This window comes from Notamacropus eugenii, chromosome 2 (assembly GCF_028372415.1).
Source record: "Notamacropus eugenii isolate mMacEug1 chromosome 2, mMacEug1.pri_v2, whole genome shotgun sequence".
In the NCBI taxonomy this organism is placed as follows: domain Eukaryota; kingdom Metazoa; phylum Chordata; class Mammalia; order Diprotodontia; family Macropodidae; genus Notamacropus; species Notamacropus eugenii.
This window is the reverse complement of record NC_092873.1, coordinates 12,235,726-12,246,577: the sequence shown is the minus strand read 5'-3', so window position 1 is coordinate 12,246,577 and position 10,852 is coordinate 12,235,726. Positions and strand designations below refer to the sequence as shown.

At 41.5% G+C, this 10,852-nt stretch overlaps 1 long non-coding RNA gene across 1 annotated transcript in view; it reads left to right on the top strand.

Annotated features, from left to right (window-relative positions):
• The window catches only part of LOC140524382 (uncharacterized), a 58,497-nt gene extending 55,682 nt beyond the window's left edge, over positions 1–2,815 (top strand). The window contains exon 3 of the long non-coding RNA XR_011973702.1: positions 2,596–2,815. This is a non-coding gene — a long non-coding RNA (uncharacterized lncRNA). The remainder of the gene's footprint in view (positions 1–2,595) is intronic.
• Positions 2,816–10,852: the final 8,037 nt, after the last annotated feature.

Sequence of the window (10,852 nt, the reverse complement as noted above, 5' to 3'; positions counted from 1 at the left end):
AAAGTGTTGGAGAAAATGTGAATAATGCACATTCAACTCAAAGGTGTGTCTTGCCTGCAGTCTCCCCCCACACCCTAGCATGTTAAACACTTACAGCACACTCCTATCAAAGGATCTTCAGATTTTTTTTTATTATTAATTTTTATTATTAGAAAAAAAAGGTTATCAGATGACTCATTCTGCTCTTCTTCCTTGGGCTCCACATAATAAGCCATCTTGTATTTCCATGTACTTCCCTTTCAGGTGTGTAAAGTCATTCAGTTCAGTTCAACAAGCACTTTATTAAGCATCATGTGAGATTTTGATTTTAACCAGCCTTGTGATTTCACTGGAATAGGAAACTTCCAGCGAGGACATTGCTTTTATGTCTGTGTGTGTATGTGCGGGCATCAAGTCTTCTCAGAACATCCCTCGATCCTACTTTTCATGGGATGTTACATGGTAGCAGCCTGACAGAGAGGAAATCAGTGAATGGATATACTCACTTGTTGCTCTACTCCCCACATTCAGTGGTGTCTCAGGAATAGTGATTCCCGTGTCAGTAAGCGACTGAAAAATAGGTCTGATATGTTGTGAATGAAAGATATGGTTTACTAATTGTGGAATAGTAATTTAGTAGTGTCTTAAATTTAGTATACATATGCTAAATCCATGTGCTCGGAATGAGGTGTTACATTTCAGGCACTCCCTAGATAATTTTAGAACTTAGTCAAGTTAAACTTAATAGACATTTGCCAGTCAAGGATTTATTATAATTTATTTATTCATAAAGCACTGCATTATATGCAGAGAACTTTGCTGGGTGGTTGAAGTATAAAAATAGAAGCAATATAGCCCTGCCCTCCAGTTTGCATCTGGTGAGTGGGGGTAGGTGGCAGTGGTTTGGTGATTTAGAGATATGGCCTGTACCCAGATAAGTAAATATCGGGAATGCAACGGAATTTGATGAAGGAGCTGCTTGCAATTGGTAGTATTAAAGAAAGCTTCCAGCAGGAAGAGGCAACAGCTAAGACTAGTGACCTATATATGCATATGTGTGTGTGTGTGTGTGTGTGTGTGTGTGTGTGTGTGTGGTTGAGATCCTTGGAAAATGACTCCCATAGGTGGAAAACATTGGGATTACATTGGACTACCCCTGAAGAAAGTCCAGAGAGGAATTAAAGGAAGAGAAAGATTTGGATAGGTGGGACAAAGGAAGAAGGAAATTTCAGTTGATGAAAATGTGTTGAGGTATGAGGAGGAATGTCGATTTCTGGGTAACTGCAGTCAGTTGTTTGGCTAGAACAAGCAGGGCCTTTGAGTGAATGAGGTAAAGCAAGTCTGGAAGAAAAGACAGGGTTAGAGCCAGACTGTAGAGGCCCTCTGATGCCCAGCAGAAATCATATCATGTTGTAAAAGCAATGGGGAGACACTGAACATTTTTGTGGCCCAGGTGACATGGACTAACTGTGCCTTATTCATCTTGCAGCTGTAGGGAAGGTCCACAGGGAGATAAGAAATGGGAAGCAGAGAAAGTCCGAAAGATCCGATGATTTAGACAAGGGAGCGGAAGGGACTAAATTAGGGCAGAGTGTTTTCTGCCAAAGTGTCTTGCCCAAATCACATTAGTGAAATGTCTGAGATGTGACTCAGAACCCAGGATTTTCTGGTTTCCAGCCTCCTCCTATTCTGTCTACTCTTCTGTTGAAGGAGGGAAAAACAATGTTAAGATTTTAAATTCACTTTGGAAGGATGGTAATACTCTCAACAGACCTTGGAACTTTTGGAGGAGGGGCAGCTTTAGATGTGAGAAGATAGTCACTTCTGTGTTGGACATTTTTATGCTGAGATCCTAATGACTTCAGTGAGACAACATACTGAAACTCTGGGGATGCAGCCGAAGCATATTATATCTCTGTATCTCTAAGATTTTATATCTCTAAACACTTATCAACAAAAGAGAAAAAGGACAAATCAATAAATTCAGCATGCAACTAAAACAGTGAAAAAAAAAGAAATGATTAAACTGTTAAGGTAATGACTGAAAATTAATACTGATTGTAATATGGACTGTCTAAACCTCTTATCATGACAATGTCAAAATTCTAGTAATGTTCTTATGATGGGAGAGGAACCTAGACCCCTAAAAGGAAAAGACCATGTCTTTGAAAGCAACCCAGTGCCTGAATTTTCCCATACATTAACTCAATTGGCTTCCCAATTTTACTGTCACTTATATACCAACTCTTAAGATATTTAGTCTGAATTAGGTTGAGCTGAACCACACCTTAGGTTGCCCCAACCCAGGGATGTTGCCTTGGGGGAAGCCCAGCTCAAGCTGGATCTCAGCCATTGGAATTTATGGCATGAAGGGCAAAATAGCCAGAATGAAGTGGTTTTCCTTACCCAAATTGCCAAGAGCCACTGGGGTTTCATGACCAGGCTTTTCTACCTCATACTGTCTTCTCCTCTCTCCTTCTAAAACTATACAAACTTTCTCATGAGTCAATTTGGTTGGGAAGTCCACTTGACATCCCCCAGGATGGCATGTTTGCTATGCTGTTATCTCAGTTAAAGAGGCTTTATTCCTCACCTCATAGTTTTGATTTATTTCAGGACTTGACGTAAAATGGTGGCAGCATTGGTAGCATTCATTGAAGATATCTTCCATGGTACTGAGTGTGAGCTTCTGGATGCCCTGTGCCATTCACAACTGCCTTGTGCCCAAGTCCTCAAGACCCCTCCCTCCTGGACCAGGTAAGTACATAATAACACATAAATCTAGACTCACCACTTTTTTAATTGAGAATTGGTACTTGATGGAAACAAGACACAAAAGAACACAATTTAAAGTCAAACAAAAAATTGAATTGATCATTCTAGGAGTTGGGTTTGCCTTTTTTTTTTTGAGGGAAGAAAACCTTAATAAAATGAATAAGCTTCTGATAATCTGATAAAAAGAGAGGCAAACCAAATTGATAATATAAAAAAATTAAAAGGGGAATGTATAGGAAATGAAGAGGAAATAAAGGAAATTATAAACTGTTTTGCTCAATTATGTACTAACAGAACTCATAATGAATTGGATGAATGCAAGGTATCCCAAAAGTCATAGTGTAGTTTAAAGCTTTAACAGCTGTATTTACAAAAATATAAAATTCTCAGTTTAACAGAGTAAGACAGAGAGAATTTTATGACTTAATCTCAAAAAGATCAAAAGCAAGCAGAGCTGTCCATTTGCACCACTGTTATTTGATATAGTTCTAGAAATGCTAAGTTTAGCAATAAGAGAAAAAGAAATTGAGGAAATAAGTACGGTATAGGTAAAGAGGAAACATCATTTTAGCTCTTTTTGCATAGTTCTTTATAGTTCAGGCCTAATAATAATAACTTCAATAAAACATCAGGAGACATATACATGTATGTATGTATGTATGTATGTACATATTTAATATGAGTTGATCTGCAGAGAGAAGAACCAAGGGGCCTAGTTGAGGGTCTTGCCCATGAGAGATACTACAAGAGTTTCCTTGGCCATATGTATTCCCTTCAAATGTGCCTTATTACCTGTACCCTAGGTTTGTGATGTATATATTTGTGTAAAAGTATGATCCAGGTTCCCTTCCCTTCCCTTCCCTTCCCCCTTCCCCCTCCCCCCTTCTCCCTTCCCCCTTCCCCCTTCCTTCTCCCTTCCCTTTCCTTTCCCCTTTTTCTTTTCTCTGAAAGGGGCCATTCCCTGAGTACTTTTTAAAGAGGTCTATTCACTGAATGGGCATTACCTCATTTTAAGTGAGTTCCTGATGAATACCTGATCCCTGGATCCAGATGGCTCAGGAGGAGAAGTGAGGCTGGTGACCTTGCACAGCCCTCCCTCCCTCAAAACAAAGTCCAGTGCAAGTCATGTCATCATTTCTCTGATGTCACGGTCCTTTTTGAAAATGAAGGATGAATACACCAACAGCAATGTATACATGTATGTAAAATTAACCCAGAAATAGCCTTTTCTAATATTACTTGTAGAACTCAGAAGACATAGAAAAAGAAATCCCATTTTCAAAATAACGATAGGATTTCAAAATACCTGAGAGTTTGTTCTCCATGACACACACCTTATATGAACACAGCTACAAAACACATATTATGGGATGAATGAAAAGCCAAGTATTAAGTCCTTGCTAGGTGCCAAGCATTGGGGTAAGTGCTGGGGATACAAATACAAAGGCAAAAAGAATCTCTGCCTTAATGACATTTATGTCCTAATGGAAGAGACAATAGACAATGGGGAATGGTGCCCGTGCTTGGGCACTTTGGTCCAGACAGTTCTAGGGAGAGGGGCTTAGATGCCTTGCTCCATTAGGCCTTTCCATTCCATAAGCCAGCTGCCCCCGTCTCTGCTTGGTTCCACCTGAAACCTCCTTCTTAAGTAAATTGCCCAGGTCAGCAGTGTTCATTCCTTTCTTTCCCTTCATTCTCCCGTTCTCTTCCTTACTCTCTGGGGTTTTTTCCTAAGATGTAAACATTCCTCTTCCTCCTGCTATTTTTTATCTGTTATGCCTGTAAACCCCTTTCCTCCTACCTCACTTTAGAACTTAAGCTCCTAGAGGCCAGGGGCTGTTTTCTTTTTCCTCAGACTTTTCCCCAGGCTCACCAGTCTAAGTACTTACAGTCTTGTTGACACTCCATTTTGTTGTCCTAGCCAAATTGGTTTGAAAAAGATTTCAGAAAAGGATTGAGATGGGGGTGGTGTTCATGTGAATTTGCTCCTTGTCCCCACCTCCCACCACCTCCCTTACATCTGCTTGTCCACTGGCAGCTTTTTGAGGGCAGGGACTGGCCTTCTTTTGTGCAACTTGTATTCCCTGCTGTGCCCCCACTTAAATGTTTATTGACTGTTGATTATGTCTAAGGTCTATTGTGAATCAATCCAAACATAGAAGAGCAAGAGCCATTCCTGGATATGTAACTACGAACTGACAGTCCCCAAAATAAGAATGGCAAACTATCAATAACCATATATAAAAAAGGCTCCAAATCAGAGAAACACAAAGTAAAAGTATTCTGAGGCTTTCCTTTCTGTCCATCAGATTGACAAAATGACAAAAAATGTAAAATAACCATTTTTGGAGGTATAATACAATATATATGTCAACCACTGTGCTAAGCCTGGGGTGGGGGGAGATACAAGAAAAGGGGGGAGAAACTAGTACTGGTGTAACTATAATTCTATAAAGAAATGTACAAATATACTCTAAAATTACTGAACTAAGCATGCTCTTTTGATACCACTACTGGCCCCAATTCCCAAAGAGATCAAAGAACGAGGAAAAGGGCCTCTAAGTATAAAAATATACACCTTTTGTGGCAGCAAAGAATTGTAAATACAAATGATGCTCGTTCGTTGGGGAGTGACTGAACCAATTATGACATGTGTATGTGATAGATTGAGCATTAACGTACTATAAGAAATAAAAAAAAAGGATTGGACTCAGAAATACCTGGCAGACGTTGTCTGAACTCAGGTTGAAAGAAGTGAACGGAACCAGAAGATCAGTGTATATGGTGGCAATAATATTTGAAAGTTAACCAGAGTAAACAGGTTTGAAACATTTAAATCAAAGCAGTGAGTAATCCTGGCTTCAGAAGACTGACGATGAATTACATACTTCCCACCTCTTGGCAGAGAGGTGACGGTCAGGAGATGCCGTAGAAGGCAGACGTGATCAGGTGATACATGGATGTGTTTTGTGGGACTGTGCCAGTGTGTTAGAAGTGAGGGCCTTTTATCTATCTGGTTATTCTTTCAGTTTTAGGGGAAGGAGGATTGAAGGAGTGGGATGTGGTCAGTCATACCAAAAGGAAGAAAGGAAAGAAAAGAGCATGAATAAATTTTTAAAAAATATTCTGAAAAGTGTATTTTTGAGGGAAGTACAGAAAAGTTCAAAAAGAGGCAGGGCGGTATTGGCACTATCATTTAAATTGGAAATATACTTTAATATGTCAGTCTCTAATAGAGATTCACAGCTTCATATGCAGACCTTTTTTTTTTTTTCCTGTTCATTGTGCTGAAAATTTTTCTTGATTATCAAGTTCATAATAATGAAATGGAAAGTTTTTTGGGAAAAAGTGACATTGCAAGGAGCAGTATGGACACCCCAAACGCTGCAGCAATGTGGCTGCCATATTGGAACAGGGATAATGTGAATTCTGAGAGGCTGATTAGGAGGCTGTAGTGCCTACCTGAGGGCATGGTAATGTGACTTGGAAGGAAATGAGAGGCCTGAAAAGGTTAGAGGTGGTGGTATCAGCTAGACTTGGCAATTGATTGGATGGAGGGCGGAGGAGGGAGAAGAGAGAGTCAAAAATGACTCTGAGGTTACAAGGTTGGGTAAGTTGGAGAATGACAGGCCCATATATAGAAACAGAGAAGTTCAACAGAGGGGCAAATTTTGAGGCTGGGGCAGGGGATTTAGAGAGCTGTGAGTCATCTGCCCAAGAGGAGTCCATTTATGTTACTTGGCATTAAATGGCACTGCCATTTTCTCTTTTCTTCAGGTACATTTAGAAGTGTCTTTTGATTCAATCAGTGATCATGGAATGGGGTTAAGAGAGTCACAGTAGTAATAGTGTTGTCATTATTAATCAAGACACATTTATGAAACATCTCCTCTGTGCTATGCCTTGTGCTTGTCATTGGGGACATGAAGAAGGGGAAAAACAGACCCAGCCCTCAAGAGACTTTCAGTCTGAGGGCGAGATGGTATGTCCATAACTGGGTGCATTTAAGACACCCTAAAGGAGAAGGTGGAGGAACTAGTAGTAGGGAAGGCTAGGGAAGTCTGCTTCTTGTGGAGTGTGGTTTTGGAGCTTTGGAGCTTTAAAGGAAGCCAGGGAGTGAGGACTGGCATACCTGGTGTGAGAGATGCCCAGAGGGGGAAGAGCAGTGAAGATCACAGCATTTCTTTAGTACTTTAAGGTTTTACAAAGCACCTTATATATCTCACTTGATCTTTACAACAGCCTTGTGATGTACGTGAAATTATCTCCATTTTATGGCTGAAGAAATTGATTAAGGTTACGTTACTCATGTAGCACCACACAGCTAGTGTCGTAAGAAGGCTTGGAACTGAGGTGATTCTGACTCCACATTCACTCAGGACTTGGAATCTGAAGCCCTTAGAGTTTTTGCTGCTGTTTGTCCTTCTTTCTTGAAGAGGAGAGTGATGCCAAGACATGCAAGAGAATTGGATGCAGGGGAAGGAGGGGTGCACAGAGTCCCCAGACTCACTTTCTCCTCTGGAGCCATATGGGGCCAGGGTTAGATATGGATCAGGACAACTGGAAATGGGCCTAGATGTAGTGGGGGACCTTGGTCTTTTCAAGCTAAGGTCTTTTCAAGGTCCTGATGGGGTACAAGCCAAGATCATTTCCCTTTGGATTGGGAGGGTTTTTGTCCCATTAGTCTGAAGAGTCCCAGGAAAGCCTGGCCTTTGGGAAGGGGACTCCTTGGATTCCCCTTCCATTTCTCCCAGGCCAGATACTCCTTGTCTTCTATTCAGCATTCTTTTGATATTCCTCCCTTTGATCCTATTACCAGCCACTCCCATCAGGATCCTCCCAGGGTTTGATCTATGGAGACCATCCCCGGGACCACAGACTACCTGGTGACACCAGCTTCTGGCCCAGGCCCTCCACTGTCTGATATCTCCTGATTGCCTCCAGCTGTTTCCAGCACTTGACCAGTCACCACCTCTTTGGACTTCTCCTCAAGATCCTCCCTAAACCCCTCCTCCCATCACCCCAGACTACCAGACCACCCCTACATTCCTCCTACAGTCATTTCTGTATTTAAGTTCCATCTCACCTCCATGAAGGAGCTCAGATTCAATCCAGCTCAGACTCTGTCTAGCTGGGATTCTATCTGGTCTGCTTGTGAATACAAGCATTACAAATGTTTAGGCTCCTTAAGAGTCAACCCAGTAAGGCGAATATTTAGATTTTGTTTTCTTTGACTTTAAGAAGACTTGAGTCGAATTCATTCGAGCAGGACCCGAGGTGTCAGTGTTTTGGGGTCCCTAGCACCCCTCAACCTCATCAGTCTTAGTTTGACTGAGGAAGTACCCATTCAGTGATTAAGGCTTAATAAAAAAAAATGAGACAAAGAATAGATCCAAGGGGAAGACCCTCAGGGTTTCTGGCCAAAACAGAAACAGTTGTTATTTACCTTCAGTCTGAGCCAGTCAGGGCCCAAACGGTGACCAAGTAGGGCTTGGACTGGGACTGGAGTGATTTGGGGTTAAGGCTGATCTTTAAGATAAAAAAACAAAGAGTTCCAGAAAAAGTTTCACTTCTAACCCTAAGGAGAAGTCACCTGATTTTCTTGAGCCTTAGCTTTCTCACTTGTGAAATGGGGAGAACAGTTGGGAGGAGAGTGGCCATTTGGTGATTTATGGTGAGGTAAGTACAAGGGAAAGGACTGCAGCAATATGAATGACTTTTAAAGTGGGAGCTAAATTCCTTAGGGGCCTAGGTTGAGGGGGTGGGAGCTGTGGGGCAACATTAAGGGAGTGGCGACTCTGGACCATTCTTGGACATATGGGTCAAGCCTCTAAAATTTAATTTAATGCTGTTTGTTACCAATGTGGTTCAGACTTGGGGAACTTCCTTGAATTCTCCTTGAGTCTCCCCACTTAACCTGGTTTTTCATACTCAAATTGAATTCTCCTTTAATCTTCCCACTGAATCTGGCCTTGCTTACTCAGATCTCTCTGGAAGCACAGGAAGCCCGTGGGCTTTTCATTATCATTAATGCCAGGTCTCTGTTGCACTCCCCACTCTTGATCCTATCAAAATTCCCCAGGCTGCTGACCACTCCCATGAGAATCCTCCCTGGGTTTGATCTATGGAGACCATCACAGGGGAAAATGTTTTATTGTTTGGAAAACTTGCTATATTGTTAATATCCAACTTTATGGGACTAGAGGTTGTTTATACTTAGAATGTAGTCCTGACCTGTAGGAGCTCCGGAGATGCTAGAGGGAAATTTAGCTTCCCTCAGGTCCTGGACTTCACCCAAAACTTTTGTTACCACACCCAGGTCTTGTTTTGGGTCCACCCAAGGTTGTATTTCAGCTTCAGTTTTGGATTCCTCCAGTGTTTTGACTCCTGCCCAAAATGTATTGTGTTTACATTTACTGACCATCTCACTGGACATTCTTTGCTTAACTGTGTTTGTCTAAATCATATATAATGTAAACATTCTGGAAGCTGGGGAGAGGAAACTATGTCTTCTTTCTGGCAATGATGCCAGTAACAGTAATGACAGGTAACAGCTATTACCGCACATTAAGATTTGCAAAGCACTTTATATACCTTATCTCATTTGGTCCTGACAATAACTCTGGAAGGCAAGTGCTACTATTATCCCCATTTTACAGATGAAAACATTGAGGCAGATAGAAATGAAGTGATTTTTCCAGGATTACATTGGGTTAGATGAATTCCTAAGATCTTTTCCATTCTGAGCCCTGTGAACTTTCTTGCATGCCTCCTTATTCCTGAGTGACATTTACAATCACTCCTTTTGCCACACCACAACATGGTACCAACCTACTTTTGGATCCTTGTGTGACACTATTCTTTGTCATGTCTCCATGTTTCAGCCAAATTGGCCTAATGATGTCCCTGCATTTTCCTATAGCCTGATGACATACTGATGAGATGGTGGGACCTGGACTCCAAAAGGCAAAGACCATGTCTCTGGAAGTACTCCTAATCTCAGTAGGCCCCTGTGAGAAAATTCTTTTCTTGTTACAGGCACTTGCAGGCCTGACTGTAATTTCTTTGATAGAGGCTATACAAACACAGAGATGTCAGATCCCCAAGGTCCTCAGCTCTGGCAAACCTTTGTATAAACAGAGCTACCTTGCCCCTATCTCTGTTGTAAAGTAAATCTGTCTCTCTCTATTCCAGAAGTCCAGCACCCAGATTACTTGCATATACTGACCACTCCCTAATCCCACCCCCCCAGCACCTAATTAGCACACTTGGCATTCCTATCCCTAAGGAACTTCTATGGTAAACTTTGCCACTTGATTGGAAGACAGTTTGAGTATGTGAATTCATTCCACGTGCCACCCTGTACCCTCATATTTTGGGTGTCCCAGCACCCCTAAAACACATCAATACCCTGAACTTTCCAGCCTTCTTGCTTCCTCTTTTGAGTTGAGACATTTTCACTGACTCTTCCCCATTTGCGGACTGTTCTTTACTCAGTCATCTCCACCTCCTGGCTTCCTTCAATCTCCGCTAAAATCAACACTAGTCACTATCCACTTATGTGGATATATCCACTATCCGTACTATCTTCTCCAGGAAGTCTCACTTCATCCCTCTTAGTGGTGGTGCTTTCCTTTTGTTGGCGATTTCCGATATATTGACCTTGTTTATACAAAGTGATTTGCATGTTGCCTCCCTCCATGGATGGAGTCCTTTGAGGACAGGGACTAGCTTTTCCTTTTTTTGTGTGTGTCCCTAGTGCCTGGCACGGTGCATGGCACATAGTGGATGCTGAATAAACACATATTGACCAGACCCGCATAACTTGGCAGTAGGTAGGGGTCAAAATTAGAGTAGGCTAAACTTCTTCCAGCCGCAGATAGGTTTTTAGCAGCTCACTTTCCAAGTAAAGTTATAATTAATGATTAAACTATTTTGCAAATAAACCATATTTTTTAAAAAGGAAATTTCAATTAATATCAATTAACTATACTTATTACTTAAGATTTTTATTTATCATTAAATCACTCCTCTCAGACTAGAGACAGACTAGTTACATGACGGGAACTAGTGGAAGGGGTTAAATGGGGCATGCACA